Source organism: Artemia franciscana, chromosome 19 (genome assembly GCF_032884065.1).
Source record: "Artemia franciscana chromosome 19, ASM3288406v1, whole genome shotgun sequence".
In the NCBI taxonomy this organism is placed as follows: domain Eukaryota; kingdom Metazoa; phylum Arthropoda; class Branchiopoda; order Anostraca; family Artemiidae; genus Artemia; species Artemia franciscana.
In genome coordinates, this window is record NC_088881.1 from 24471360 (window position 1) to 24488078 (window position 16719).

A 16719-nucleotide genomic window follows, 5' to 3' on the forward strand; every position below is an offset into this window, starting at 1 on the left:
CCAGTTTGTTCTCAACTTTCACACATCGTAAATTTGAGTGAGTGGCGTATAATACAAAGTACCGGAATTTTTCATGGAGACAGAGAGAGAGCCTGATTTTCTGGTATTATTTGAAAACGATAAAAAATCAAATTTAAAAAGACAAGGTTTTTCAACTGAAAGTAATGAGTAACATCAAAACTTGAAACGAACAGAAATTACTCATATATGAAAGGGGTTGCCTCACTTTTAAGACACCGCTCTTAACGCAAACGTTTTTTTTTAATTTTAAAACAAAGCTTATTATTCTAATTAAACGGCCATTGTGTTTCAGGAGTCGCTCTTAAAGAATTAGGACAAAAAGTCAAAACTTTAGCATAAAGAGCAAGGTCTTGTGGAAGGGACAATTCCTTCCATATGCGTAATAATTTCTGTTCGTTTTAGTGTTGATCTTGCTGCTTACTTTCAGTTGAAAAAGTCCGTTTTGTTCAATTTAATTTCTAGTCGTTTTTAAATAATATTTCAAAAACACCATTTTTTAACTGAAAGTAAGGATCGACATTAAAACTTAAAATGAACAGAAATTACTCCGTATATGAAAGGGAATGTTCCCTCCTCAATGCCCCGCTCTTTACGCTAAAGTTTCCACAAAACAAGTTTTTCAAAAAGGCAGAGCTCCATTAAGTCAAATATGAGCAAAAATAAAGTTAAATGATCTTCCAAGCGTAAAACTACCACAAATCCCATCAATGAATAAGTGAAACCCAAAAGGAACATATATTAAAATAAATAATTGAGTCAAACTCAAGATGAGCAAAAATTAACATGAGCATGGCTGACAACCCCCATGCCTTCCCAAGATCAGAATATAATGTGCACTTTACTGAAAAAAAACATCATTGTGGATTTAAGTTTAATATACATATACTGATATTTATTCCTTAAAGTTTAATAGTTTTTGTTTATTAAAGCAAAGAATGTGAAAACATTTAAACCGTATTTTGTTTTCCTCTGCACCTAGAAGACTCAACACATGGATTTTAGACTTATAAATTAATTTGGGCTATCTCAAAATCAAACAGTTCGTGGTAACGAACTGTAGTAAGGAGCGACCCGGCTCAGTAATAACCAAAACTCTAAAAAATGGAATTTTGATACCAATAGCTACATCAAAAGAATTGCATTTTAATGCTGATTTTAAATATATAAGTTTCATCAAGCTTAGTCTTACCCATCAAAAGTTACGAGCCTGAGAAAACCTGCATTATTTTAGAAAATAGGGGGAAACACCCCTTATAAGTCATAGAATCTTAACGAAAATCACACCATCAGATTCAGCATATCAGAGAACCCTACTGTAGAAGTTTCAAGCTCCTATCTCCAAAAATGTGGAATTTTGTATGTTTTGCCAGAAGGCAGATCACGGATGCGTGTTTATTTGTTTGTTTTTTGTTTTTTTTTCCAGGGGTAATCGTATCGACCCAGTTGTCCTAGAATTTTGCGAGAGGGCTCATTCTAACGGAAATGATAAGTTCTAGTGCCCTTTTTAAGTGACCAAAAAATTGGAGGGCACCTAGGCCCCCTCCCACGCTAATTAGTTTCCCAAAGTCAACGGATCAAAATTCTGAGATAGCCATTTTATTCAGCGTAGTCGTAAAACCTTATAACTATGTCCCCGTGAGAGGGGCTACAAGTTACAAACTTTGAGCAGTGCTTACATATAGTAATGGTTATTGGTAAGGTTACAGGCGTTTTCAGGAGGATTTTTTTATTGGGGGAGGGGTTGAGAAGAGGGGGATATGCTGGGGGAACTTTCCATCGAGGAATTTGTCATGGGGGAAGAATATTTCCATGAAGGGAGCGCAGGATTCACTAGCATTATTTAAGAAAAAAATAATGAAAAAAAATAATATGACATTTTTTCAGCTGCAAGTAAGGAGGAGTATTAAAACTTAAAACGAACAGAAATTATTACCCATATGAGGGGCTTACCTCCTCCTAATACCTCGCTCTTTACGCTAAAATATTTTTAATAATTTCAATTATTTATTCTAATGCTTTTGTGATTCAGGGGTCATTCTTAATGAATTGGGACACAATTTAAGCTTTAGTGAAGAGCGAGGTACTGACAAGGGGGCGAACCCCCACATATATGTAATAAAAACATGAGAATACAAAAGTTCTTTTCGTAAGCTAATTTATAAGTTACGTATCTCTTTTAGTAATTAAAAGATTCGTAAAAAATTAAAAGTTCTAGTTGCCTTTTTAATTAACCAAAAAATCGGAGGGCAACTAGGCATCCTCCCCCGCACTTTTTTCTCAAAATCATTCGATCAAAATGATGAGAAAGCCATTTAGCCAAAAAAAAAAATATGCAAATTTCGTTTTAATTATTCCTCTGCGGAGAGCCAAAATCAAAACATGCATTGATTCAAAAACGTTCAGAAATTAAATAAAAAAAAAGTTGTTTTAACTTAAAGTAAGGAGCGGCATTAAAACTTAAAATGAACAGAAATTACTTCGTATATGAAAGGGCTGCTTCCTCATCAACACCCCGCTCTTTACACTAAAGTTTTCTACTGTTTTAGAAAGAAGAGTTGAGAGAAAGAGTCAAACTTTAGCGTAAAGAGCGGGGGGCGTTGATGAGGAAGCAGCCCCTTTCATATACGAAGTAATTTCTGTTCGTTTTAAGTTTTAATTTCACTCCTTACTTTCAGTTAAAAAAACTTTTTTTATTTAATACTTGATCAATAGAAACTTGGTCAGTAGGGTAAAATCCTAGTTTGGTGCCAAAAAATGACAGAAAGCGTCCCTTTTCTATGGCACAGTCTCATTGGTCACTAAAAAAAGGTACTGTAAGTTTTTATTTTCATTCAAATAAGCCCCCTACCAATTTTGTAAAACCATTAGTTTGATGAGATTACCCCTGGGAAAAATTACAAACAAACATGTAAATACAGACGTATCTGTGATATTTCTTTTGGCAAAAATACAAACTTTCACATTTTTGTTGAAAACATCTTGAAACCTTTACAATAGAGTTCTCTAGAATCTGATGGTGTATTTTTTTTTTTTTTTTTTTTTTTTTTTTTTTTTTTTTTTTTTTTTTTTTTTTTTATTAAGATCACTATTTTTTCTGAAGGATATTTTCCTCTTTTTTTTCAAATTCAGGTAAATTTAACTTTTGATTTGGTAACATTAAAATTTTATTTATTTGGAGTCAGCATAAGATAAAAAATGCTTTTGATGTATTAATTGTTATCAAAATTCCTTCTTTTAGAGTTGTGGTTAATTTTGGCCCGAGCCGCTCTCACTCTCGAACTGGAATCTGATGATGTGATTTTTAAAAAGATCACTAGTTTTTTTACGGATATTTTTCCTCTTTTTTTAAATTCGGGTAAATATAACTTTTGATAGGTAACATTAAACATATTGAATTTTATTTATTTGGAGCCAGCATTAGATAAAAAATCCATTTGATGTATTAACTGTTACCAAAATTCCTTACTTTTATATTTTTGGTTAACTTTGTCCCGAGTTGATCTTACTCACGGGGTGGAATCTGACGGTGTAATTTTTACGAAGATCACTATTTTTTTTTTTTAGGGATATATTCCCTCTTTCTTGAAATTCAGGTAAGTTTAACTTTTCATAGGTAGCATTAAGCGTATTGAATTTTAATTATTTGGAGCGAGCATAAGATAAAAAATCCTTTTGTTGTATTAATTGTTACGAAAATTCCTTCTTTTAGAGTTTTGGTTAATTTTGGCCCGAGATGCTCTTTCATACAAACTGTTTGTCAACACTCCAGACAAATGAGGTTTTTTGGAACTGAGGGTAATTTTACATTTAACTGTTAGATATTTCAGCATTAAAATCAAACTTTAAACCGGCCGTATGGTTACCTATCTTTGCAGGCCACTTTGTAGGTTGGTCATACGTCCTTTAAATATTTTTATATACAAGCATATATTACATATTTTGCTTGGACGCAGTTGGGCTTAGGCAGAATAGTATTGATTTAAAAACCCTCGTCCTAAAAGAACTCGTCCGAAAAATTGACTTTTATTATATATTTGAACGCCTCTGCCCCCGTTTAGCGAAATTACACTGGACCAACATGTTTGGATTAATGTCTGATAATGAAATATGCCAAAATTTTGGACGAAAATGAAAGCATGGGGAATATATTGCCCATACGTAAGAAAATATAACTTTGTAAGTGACCTGTACTTACGTTTTGTGGGAAACATGACTTAAAGCACTTTGATTAACTGAGAAGTTGGCCCAACAAATTCAGTATACTAAGGATAAACAGTTGGACCGCAAAAATTGTAATAAATGCATTAAAATTTTCTGTAGCATTCACACAGGAGGTCGGCCAGTTCCATTGACACGTTACGTCTTTTAATAGTAAGACCAACTTTCTAATGCATTCGTTCCGATTATTGCAAAACAATTGAATCTTTTGAATATTAAAAATTTTGCTCAACGCAAAACAAAATTACTAGTTTTAAAAGCGTTACAGCTGAGGCAAAATATGAACAAAGTCATTGAATCTCTTACCGAGGCCACAGCCCTTGATTAAGTCGTTACCGATCGCTATCCATTGATTCCAGTGCAGAGGCTTCAGTGAAGGTAGATCCAAGTTAGTTATCTACAAAGATACCCAAGGGTTTTATTACATATATGCAGATTCGGGTATCCAAGCTCTGGATATGTGCTATCAAATGAAAATTGTCCGATACAATTACAAAGAGATTCGAAGCATAAATACTTATGCGTGCTCTGAATTCTGTCTGGTTTGGGAGGCACCAACACGCTCATTTTTATCCAAGAGGTAAAAGGCATACTCACATTTACAAGAGGCTCTTGAAAAAGAAAAATCTACAAAACCTCCAAACAGTTCGTCATGCACACTTTGTGCATTTAAGAAAAAAAATACAGATTTGTTATTTTTCAACTTTTTTGTCAAAATCCAAATTGATTTTTAAAAGATCAAAACAAAGAATTTTTGAATCGTAATAAGATCACACTTTTGCAAAACGATTGTACTTAGGGAAGAGGGCTGTAGCCCCCTAATTCTCTTCCTCTTTAAAACAAAACTGCATACATACAAAATTCTCCACAATCTAATCTTACTTGTGTTAAATATTGGCGTTTGTAGTACGTGACAGTCTATCACTTTTTCATATATAGTCTACAGTAAAAAAGCTATAATGAGCAATTTCATCCTCCTTCTTTATCATTTGTATTTTTTTTTCATAGTAGAGGTAGAGCTATAGTACTGATTAGTTATATTAATCAAAATTTAACATTAAACTTCCAAAATCTTTCAATTATTTGTTAGAAAATATTTTTTCAAGTTTTCTTAATCAGCTTTGTTTCGCCTGGTAAAGATCGGTCAGGTCGTTCCGACTTTTTTCCGCATGTTTGTCCAGACAATTAGGAAACACTCCTCTACAATGATATTTCTGAACTTGATCTTATCGAATATTTTAACGTAGCTATGCGGAAATTCATAAAAAAGAAGAAGAAAGGACCCAGTTAGTTAAAACCGGCTTTAATCTGATCTATACTTTCAAGAAAATTAATTTATCTAAAGCGAATCAGCTTTCTCGTTTTTTACTGATGTGTCATGGACATCAGCTTTGATCGCTTAGTGTGGTTGCTGGTCCCTCCCATATTGTCGAAAACGGATACGCAGATTGGAAGTTCATTCAGGAGCCCATATATAAAGGAGGGAAGTAAATTTGAAAAATACCCACAAAAGATATCAAATTATACAGAAATAGTGGCCAACAAGACCATTTCAAGGACCTATTAGCTAATAAAAAGCCAATTTAGTTGGCTTTTTGTCACCTCCATTGACGTGTTTTATTCACTAGGATCTGTGTTTCAAACCTTCTGTCGCCATTAACGACCTTCACTTTCTGTGGACACGGATCTCGTCTTTAGCCTTTATTAAACAAAAAGTAACAAGTTTTTCAACTGAAAGTAAGGAAAAATATTAAAACTTAAAACGAACAGAAATTATTACGTATAGAAAGGGGCTTGCCTCCTCCTCAAAACCTCTCTCTTCATGCTAAAGTTTTTAATACCTCTGTAAAATGAACGCTGTGTTTCAGGAGTCTTTCTTAAAGAATTGGGGCAAAATTCAAAATTTAGCGTAAAGAGCGTTTTGTTGAGGAGGAGGCAACACCCTTCATATAATTATAAGGTAACCCCCGTAATGATTTCTGTTTGTTTTAGGTTTTAATGTTGCTCATTACTTTCAGTTGAAAAAACTTGTTGTTTTATTTGATTTCTGATTGTTTTTTAAATAGTCCCAGGAATTCTGGCAAATTCCCCAAGTGTATAATTTCTTCTGACATGCTCTCCCCCTGGAAACTTTCCTCTCCATGGAAATTCTCCCCAAAAAAACCCTCGAGCAGGAAATTCGTCTTCCGACTCTAAAATGTACGTATGCATCCCAATAACAAATGCTATTCGTAAATAATGGACGATTTTTCATAGCTTAAAAAACTTTCCATTGGTGCTGTGGGTGGGGGTCATGTTATATACAAAGGCATAGTTATTGGGTCTGTCAACTACGATGAACAAAATGAATGTCTCAAAATTTTAATCGGACGATTTTTGGGAAAAAGGTGCGGGAGAGGGGGCCTAGCAGCCCTCCAATATTTTTGGTCACTCAAAAAGGGCTCTAAAACGTTTAATTTCCATTCTAATGAGCCCTATCACGATATTACAGGACCACTTGGTCGAAACGACACCCCTGGAAAAAATAAATAAATAAACACGGATCTGTGATACTTCTTCTGGCAAAAAAAGTATAAATTCCACGTTTTGCATGTAGAAGCTTGAAAGCTCTACAAAAGTGTTTTCTGATATGCTGAATTGGATGATCTGATTTTCATTAAGATTCTATGATTTTTAGGGGGTGTTTCCCCCTTTTTTCTAAAATAAGTCAAATTTTCTCAGGCTCGTAACCTTTGATAAGTAAGACTAATCTTAATAAAACTTATATATTTGAAATCAGCACATAAATTCGCTTCTTTTGATATATATATATATTGATGTAAAAATTCCGTTTTATAGAGCTTCGGTTACTATTGAGCAGGGTCACTCCTTACTTACAGTTCGTTACCACGAACTGTTTAATTCCAATAATATAGAGCTGGGGTCTTTGATTCTGATGAATGCGACTTTGATTTTCTCGGCCCTTTGGTCCTCACTTGTTTTCTTCACTTCCCTCTCCTTGCATTTGGAAATGTGGAATTATTAAAAAACTTTATTTAATTCTTGACAAAATTTTAAAAGAGTTTCTAAGGTATTTCCGACGAAGCGATTGTGATTTAAAATAATTTTTATTACATCTGCATTGAACTTGCATTATGTTTGTAATGTCTCTCTAAGCGATGTAATGCATTGTTCAGAGTCTACTCTGAGTGGTAAACCCCATTAATGACCGGGCTTACAAAAAAATGATTTATCACTGTTATTTACTGTTATGCCCACTGTTATTTATCATTTATTTATATTGTAAAAACACAAACATATATTCAAAATTCATAGAAATTGATTCATTAGTTTAACCCCACACATATATACATATGCATGTTATTTTGGAGGGGGAGGGGATAAAACTTTTATGACTTCAGAGTAGAAGAATTAAATTGGAAGTTTAAGGAATTATATTGAAAAACGTCAAAATATTAAGATATCTGACGGGGGGGGGGTCACTAACCCAAAGATTCTTCTTCTGAAGACATGCCTGTCTCCAAAGGTTGTTAATATACAGTTTCAGATATCAAAACATCCTGATCATCAATGTAGACAAACTCATTCCCCATTTCTCAGCTTTTACCTGAATTCGGCAGATAGCTGTCTGCACAACTCCTTAGATTTTAACAGTGATTCTAGTTGCAATATGCTTTTATTAATTTCAATCATGCTTTAAATCGTCATGGAACAGGTTTATGAATTTCAACTCTGAATTCATAAGGATCCAATGAGAAACTCGTTATGACGTTACATTCATCAAATCGTATAGACAGGCTCTTGAGAACCGCAAGAGCCGCTAACATCTCTAAGGGTATAGGATGTCTACGACTAAAGTATGGCTTGAATTAGACTTTTCAATTTTAATACACATAATTATCTTTTCTAGCTTTTTTCTATGGAATTCAATCATAGGCTCAAGAGAATTGAATCAGAAGCTCGATACGTGCCCTTATCATCTTTTATAGCCAGAGTTTTGGGAGCCCTGAAAATCACCGCTACGTTCTCTAGAGATCTTCTAATAACAGATTGAGCTAAGGAAGCTTTCTTTAGATATAATCCATTCACGTGCCAATATTCATATTTTGGGCTTCGACACGCCCAAACAAAATACATTAAAAAATGTAATAACTCAACACAACACCTGTCCTTAGAGCAGGTTTCTCGATAGTTTCTATGCGATTCTTGTCTTCTCCTATGGAGGACAAGGAGTTACACGTTAGGTTGCATCGAGTACACCGGAGAATTTACTTCGACGGCTGACATACGAAAAAGAATCCGAAGTCTTTTATACCTATAAATATGCCCTTGAAATACCCTTGATATATATAATCTTTTATACCCCTTATACCCATAACAAAGAGTGTGCAGCCCATTGATATAGGGTCTTTCGTAACATACATGGTACATTACTTTGTACGTGAGATTGTAAAGAAAAAAGAAAGTAATAACAAGTCCTGTCCTTAAAAAGTTATGATTTGAATAGCTAATATTCAACGGTTGGCCAGTACTTTTCTTCAAGTCAAGCACTGAAAGATAGCAGATTTATTAGCAGAATGTCCAGAAGCAATTTAAACTTTCATAATTTATAATTGTGTTTGGTCATTTTAAATGAAGTAGAATGTATCATCCCGGCCTACTAAAAGAGTTAGCCTTGAGGCCGGTTATTGAAAAGAATATTGTCATTTTAGGTCATGTGGAATCTTTTTATGTCATGATGTGTTATATCATTTCAATGTTATATCATGTCATGTCTTGACAATCAAAGGCTACTAGAGTCTAGTAGTTGTAAAGAGTGTAGGTCGATGACTGAATCTTTAAGAAATTGAGCAAATCTATTAATCAAGAAAAATACCACAATATTTCTTACATTAACAATATTAAATTCAATATACTGCAACATTAAAACTTAATTACTAAGAATCGTCAAATTGAGCGTGTGATCAGAAACTTTTTTCAATGAAATATATGGTATTTATATTAACATTTGTTTATATGTTTCCTTTCTGGGGTAAAACAGCTTGCAAACGCTTTAAAAATATATAAATATACCAAAAAGCTATTTTTTTGGTAGCTGGAAATGTCATATAAGCATTTTTAAATTAAAATGAAGTTTGTTAAACTCGACTGATTCGAATAAGATTCAAGTGATGTCCTAGCAAAAGGTGCTTATCCCTGAATAGATTTGCATAGCTAATTTGATGCCAAATAGCAAAAATATGGGTGTTTGTCAAAGGAAAGCCAAACTAAGCTAAACTCATATCCAACAGAGGTCAAAGATCCACTCGTGTCGAATGGATAGCAGAATATCTTTGAACAGGATTGGAGGAGGCTAGTAACTGCATAAACGGATGCAAAGAGGGAAGCTCTGAATAAATGTGGATGATGGAGACTAGCAAAAGCAGTATTATGGTGCTTTTGTGGCGTTACAGAAATTATTTTCCAGAAAAAGGCGAGAAATTCATCAGTAATAATTACAGTCTAATTTGGTTGGGCATTGGCAACACAAGGAGAGCTGATATTAGTCTGGCTGTTCATAAGGGAGCTAGAAATACATTTATATCTCATAATGACACATCAGATCGTCTCCTAGTAGCAAGACTGAGACAACGTTATGGAAAATTCTTTGTGGTTGTATGCTGTGCACCAACAAATAAGGCTAATCACCATGTTAGGGACCAGTTTTACATAGACCTCGCACGACTTATTTCTTCGGCCCTTCCCCAAGATATATTGCTTCTTCTTGGGGACTTCAACACTACCGTTAGTGATTGCACAGATATTTGGGAAAACGTCATGGGCCTTGTTACCCTGGACGTAACTAATGACAAAGAAATCGTCTTCTTCAACTCTGCAGCGCCCGTCAGTTTGTTATATCCAAAACAGTTTTTGAAAGACCTTGAATTCATCAATAAACATGGTATAGTAACTACGGCGTAATAAATAAAATTATTTCTTATATTATCATCTCTCGGTGAGAGATTATTGGTTTCTAATTGTCACTTGTTTCGTGGTGCTGACGTGGGTAATACTGAAAACTGACTTGTGGCTGCGAAAGTTTGTCTTAAGCTGAAATTCCAGAAGGTCGACAAGCGCATTGTTACGCTAAATCTCCGCAGTCTTGATAATCCTGCGATCAAAGACCGGTATGTAGTTTGGATTAAAGAACGTTTTGAAAGGCTTTCCCAACTTTTGGATATTAAAGTCATGTGGGACTTATTTAAAGCTGGAGTCATCGACGCAGCTAGAACAACTCTTAACTTCGAAGTTCAAGTAACAAAATCTTCGTTGTCATAAGCTGTGGACTTCACTACACTCCGGAGACAAGCCAGACTTTGCGTTGATATGAAGATATATCAGCATCTTCATGGCGTCAAGAATAAGCTGATACATAGAGATCTGGAAAGTTCTTTTCTATGGCTCTGTTTTAGCGAAGTTTTTCACACCTCAGACGAAAGTACAGAGTAGAGCAGGCTGGCCTTATGCCTGACCCATCAACGAAAGAGCAGATATTCTCCATAAGAAAAACCATCTAGAAGGCGAACGAGTTCTGCCAGCAGGATTTTATTGCTTATGTCGATTTTAAGGCAGCATATACCTCAGTTGATCGAGATTCTCTATAGAATATCCTGTCTAATAGTGGCCTTCCATCAAAATATGTCCGCCTACTCTGGGCCATGCATCAAGAGATTACGACCTGTGTGTAAGTGAATGAGACATAGCGCGTTCCTTCCAGTAAGAAAAGGAGTGAGGAAAGGTTTTTCAGTCGCTCCTAAGCTATGTAACTGCATTATTGATCATGTTACGACTTGCACAACCCGGAATTTTAGCGTTGGACTCAAGTACGGGGATAGAGTTCTCACTGATTGTGATTTTGTTGATGACGCTGCACTTGTTGCCAAACTGAAGTCGGAGCTGCTCATGGCTCTAAACACGCTTCTGGGTTAAGCTGCCAGGACAGGACTATCCATTAACTGGAAGAAGGCGAAAGTTTGGTAGTGCAGCCAAATTCTAAATCCGACAATTTTAATTACTTGGTTAGCGGAAATCAAATCGAAGTGGTTGGGCTCTTCACTTATCTCGGCACTATCACGTCATCGGATGGCTGCATCAACCATGAAGTTGCTGCCCATGCACCCAAGGACTCTACTGTCTTTGGTAGGCTGAGTCATCTTTAGAAGAACCCAATGGTCAAACGAGCTACCAAGATGAAGATTCTTGGATGGTCAGTGTATTCGATCCTGCTATAAGTAGCTGAAACTTGGCCTACACCTGCTGATGACTAGTGCCGTCTTAACACTATTCAATCCTAGTGGCTTCGGACAATCAAGGGAATCCAATGGACAGACTGTCAGTAATGACCGCCTACGCAGTATGGCTTCCGGTCATCTTTGTCACAGCTGGTTGCCAAGCAGACACTTCGTTGGCTTGGATATCTTTTGCGATTGCCTGCCAACACTCCCGATCGGATTCTGTATAACTTTGAACCAACCAGTAGTGGGTGAAAGCGACCAAGAGGAAGACCCAAATTTTAGTGGAGTGATGATCTCGGGAATTTTTTGGACCAAGCTCGAATTTGCTGTTTAATGCAGAGGCCCTTGCTGGAGACCACCCTAGGTGGAAAAGGCTTACGACACTCTCAACGCCACCCCAGCATGAGGGTTAAGTAAAGTAAAGTGAAGTTGTAGCTGCTGGCTCTTTTACTGTGCTCTATGTCTATCAATAACTGATTACCACATAAACATTTTACTAGTTATTACCAAGCTATGTCATTGCGTTTCACTACAATTTGTAATGGTTGCGGAACAACGTTTAATAAAACCATTTTCTCAGCCCTAAAATGTGCCAGCAACAAATAAAAGATAGACCAATTTGCAGAATTATGTAACCCCTAGTCCTTGAAGAAGAACAAGCTTTACTATTACAAGTCATTCCTCAAAGAATGAAAGTTTAAAGTCTGCAAGTGTCTAGGCTGTAAGATTCAACGGTCTGAAGTTCGTTGATTAACGTCTCTTTGGTTGTAGGTAGCCTCTTATTAAATTTTGGTGACCGCAGACACTTTTATACGGAAACTAGGTGGAGCTCAAAACTGGTGGATGTCTCTGAAAATCCATCGGCACTGACCCCTGGCCTTAAATTGCTTTTCCCATGATTTTTAAGCCTAATAGAGGTCTTGTAAGGGAAACTCACATTTCAAAATCATCTTTCTCGTGTCCCATGTTTCCTAGTTAATTGTCCCAAAACCTTCAAATCAATTAGTATCATAAAAAAAATGTCTGCTTACCTCTCTGCTGCAGTTGCTTTTGCTTAAATAACAGCAAGAAAAGTAAAGACACAATAAGTTAACTCCCAAACACCTTTCGCCAACAAGGAGTGAAGCAAAATAGGCTTAAAGTAGGGAGGAAGAGAGAGAGAAAGAAAGAGAGAGGGATAGGGAGAGAGCGGGGGAACGAGGCGGTTATTGAAGAGAAAGATAGAGATGGAAAACGAGTAGAAGGTTGATAAATAGGAGGATAAATGGCTAGGTAACAGATACCGAATTAAAACTGGGAAGAGAAATTGTACTAAATTATAAACAAGGAAAACTTTTAGGAACAAATTATGAAACGATAAAAAAAAGAATAATATTTCTATTAGTATAATCGAAGGGTCAAGAGTACCGGATTTAACCTATTCTCTTTCAAAACAGGGAAATTATCAAACTTATAGTTATTAAGGGCGTAATGGCAAAGATAAACACACTTTTCTCTTAGTTAGATTACCATCTCTTGGCCCTAGGCAATCCTACTTATAGTATGGCAGTTGCTAAACAACTAACAATAGGCTCTTGTTGTTCATATCTCTATCAATAAGTTAAAAAATAATGCACGAGGGAAAGTGGGTCTATTTGTTCTTTGACAATAATATATATATAACAAATGGAAATGCATCTTTAAAATAAAATGATTACTTTGCTTTTCTCAAGACTTGTCTTTCCAAATTGTTCTACCCCCCCCCCCAGGCCGCTTCATAGAAACTGAAACGACACGTCCGGACGCCATTGGCATCTTCCACAGAGCTGTTTTAAAGTAAAAAAAAATATTATTGATCACTGTCAGCAATTTCTGGCTATCTTCCCCTTCAGCCCAAAAGACCAGTTGACTTAACATGACACACTAACCTTAAAAGACACAACTGGTTTTTTTTCCTATCGGTATGTACAAGGAAAATCAATCAACAAGCCAGATTAAAAAAAAGCAATTAATGCAACTTGTCCACTCATTTAAGGTGAATTTCGTATTCAAAAACATTGACAGTGAGCTGTGTTAAATAATCATTAAAACAAAAACAGAATTTTAAAGATATTGGGAATGACTATCATTTTAAAAGCCATTTCCAAAAAATAAAATCAGGATAAAATAAATTTAAGGAATTCATGAATATCCCCTTATAAACAAATTTTTCTAGCAAATAAAAACTGTTCGGCCGATCATCAGAAAAGAAAAAACGTTTGACAGATCTTTTGTTCTCTTAAAAAATTGCTGCAATTGGTCAAGAATACATCTTTGCATTACACACGAGTTGTATGTAAAAAAAAAAAATTAATTCAGTTGTTCAAAAATTGACCAAATCGTAGAAACAAAGTAGAAATATTTAGAAGCTGAATTTTCTGCTGAAATATCAGTTTTAACACATATGTGGTAATGGGCCCCCCAAAGGACGCCAACAAGAGGAAGGGACGGACAGGGAATTTTATTTTATTTAAATTATTAAGATTAACTCGACCTTCATAATTGGGAACATGACATCCATTAAAATATATATTTACTAAACATGTTCTTAAATGTTCTATACTGACCACTAAGACTTTGGAACCGAGAACCAAGGCGTATGAAAAGTCTTTTGCGCAGAGCAGTGCAACCAGGAACTTTTGCTGTGTGTGGGGAGGGGGCTTCATGACCCACATTCCTTCCCCATAACTCCTCTCAGCCATAGGAATTTACCTTTAACCTGTAATTGTTTCCGTTTTCCATTGTGGATCCCCCAGTCTCCCAAGAGAAGCTCTCTGACGGTCCATGGACGTTATGCTGATGCTAATCCACGTGTATTTATTTCACACTGCTATAGAAAAAGGTCGCCCGTGACGTAGCTTCCATAACTGTAGCTTAAGCGCTATGACCTGAAATCCTTTTACTTACCAAAAATCAATATGATCTGACTCACATCCTCTATGGCTTTGAATTATGGAAGACATTTAGCAATAACGATTCTCCAACCACACAAACTACGTGAATTTAAGACCGATCTTGTGATATTATGTCTGGTTTCTTTTCCTACAACTCGTATTTAACATTCTTAAGCCTGATTATCTCTGTTTTATATTTGGATATAGTCTATTCCAAAGTCTTGTAACGAACGCTAGTCTTTCTCGTAATCTCTTATTTTTGCTGGAACGTTTTGCACTATTTCAAACCTACGGTTATTTCTAGTCAATCACCCCTGTAGCTACAGATTTAATGTTGAACGTTGCTGAAAAGTTACCTTAAAAAGTACAACAGGTTTTCTTTTATTAGTATGTACAAGAAAAGCAACATTTCGCCCTGTATAATAAAAAGGCAATTCTCAATAAGTGTTCACTTATTTGAGGTCAATTCCTAATTCAAAAATTGATAGTTATTTATGATAAGTAATTATTCAAGCGAAACCAGTTCTTTCTAGAACTCATAATGACTATGTAGCTTGGTTTTTCCAACTTGGCTCTAGATTGATTTTTTTCATTGGTCCATGACCGGAAAGGTGTACTAGCTGGTTTAGAAAGTATATATTTTAAGTTCGACCATAGACCCGGCACAAGTGATGGACTAGAAAGTTAGAAATAAGTGGCAAATCAAGCAAATGCCAAGGGAGGGTCAGTCTCGGAGCTTCTGGACTCATGGCGATTTCCTCCTCTATATTCAATTACTGGTTAGAAATCTCATTGCCCCTTTTTCTTTAAAATTCACCCCTCTTGATACACCCATTTCCATAAAGATGATATATATATATATATATATATATATATATATATATATATATATATATATATATATATATATATATATATATATATATATATATATATATATATATATATATATATATATATATATATATATATATATATATATATATATATATATATAGGAAAATATTGTACATGTACCGATGTGAATAAAATGTTCAAATATTAAATGCGCTAAATTTTTAGAGATTTTTCTTTATTATAACGAAAGCTTTACAAAGAAAAGTAAATAGTGAAAGAGAGTGAAAAAGCAAAAGAGTGGGAAATACCATAAATGAAATAATGAAACATAAATTAAGCAGAGATATCAATGAATAATAAAGCAAATCATAGAACAACACCAATTAGCACAAATACGGAAAGTCTTATCATCTTTTAGGGTGCCCCCGTTACCTTCTTTACAATCGGTGCAACATTTTCAAATGGCTATTTTTCATACAATAATGGAAAGACCTAATATATTTGTCCCCAGAGATGGTATGGCCCATGTAGCTTCAGGGGCAAATACTATAAACTATTCCAACTTTCATTTTTGAATGTTGATAAAAAATATGGCCTCTTGATAAAAAAAATATGGCTGTCTAACTTTGGCTGTCTGATTGGCTACAAGTTTTAAGGTATCGTTGGGCCAAGGAAACCTAGAATTCTTTTGGTCGAAGTTTTGGGCATCAATCCATTGGCTAATTGTAGAAAAAGCCAATACAGATAGTCGAATTTAGTCGTATTGAGTGAGAGGCAAAGCTGGCATTAACCTCCCTAATGGCAGGGTCTGAAAAATGGCACAAAAAGTTATGTTTATCTGATTGGTTTATATCGAAGTTTCTGAGCAAAGGGTACCCTAATTAAAAACATAATCCGGGTCAGGGATGAAAACCCAAAAGTAGTTCCCAAAAAGAGGCAAAATGTTTCTTTAGGTCAGGATTAAAGTTAAGACATTGGGATGAAAAAATAGGCAAAAAGCAAAAACACCTTTCTGAACCACTTGAAGCTCACATTCAGAAGCTTCTAGGCCAAAACAACTCCAGTGCGCAGAGGGAAAATCAGGTTCGGTTTTCTATTTTGATCAGGTTGAAACTTCCATTTGCAAGTTTGCGTTGGGTGAATTGGAATACAATGACAAAAGTATTATTTAAAAAAATACCTAAAAAAATGGGGCCCAAAAATGGGCCAAAATATCCTTCGAGGATTGGGCCTTATATCTTAAAAAATCGAATCAAAGAGATCTTACTGCAAAAATTGATTAGAATTTAGCATGGCTCCCAAAAATGGAAAAAATTCACTCAGGGAAGACCAGCTAACAAACTGTAACTAAGAAGTGACACGGCTCTATTGTAACCGAAACCCTAAAATACAGAATTTTGATACCAATAATTATACCAAAAGAATCGGTTTAATATGATGATTCCAAATGTATAAGA

The 16719-nt window shown here is 35.2% G+C and overlaps 1 long non-coding RNA gene across 2 annotated transcripts in view; it reads right to left on the reverse strand.

The window, feature by feature from the left end:
- Positions 1-16719, reverse strand: part of LOC136039459 (uncharacterized) — a 33224-nt gene that overhangs the window by 4049 nt on the left and 12456 nt on the right. For both annotated transcript variants that reach the window (XR_010620453.1, XR_010620454.1), the window contains exon 3: positions 4546-4636. This is a non-coding gene — a long non-coding RNA (uncharacterized LOC136039459). The remainder of the gene's footprint in view (positions 1-4545; positions 4637-16719) is intronic.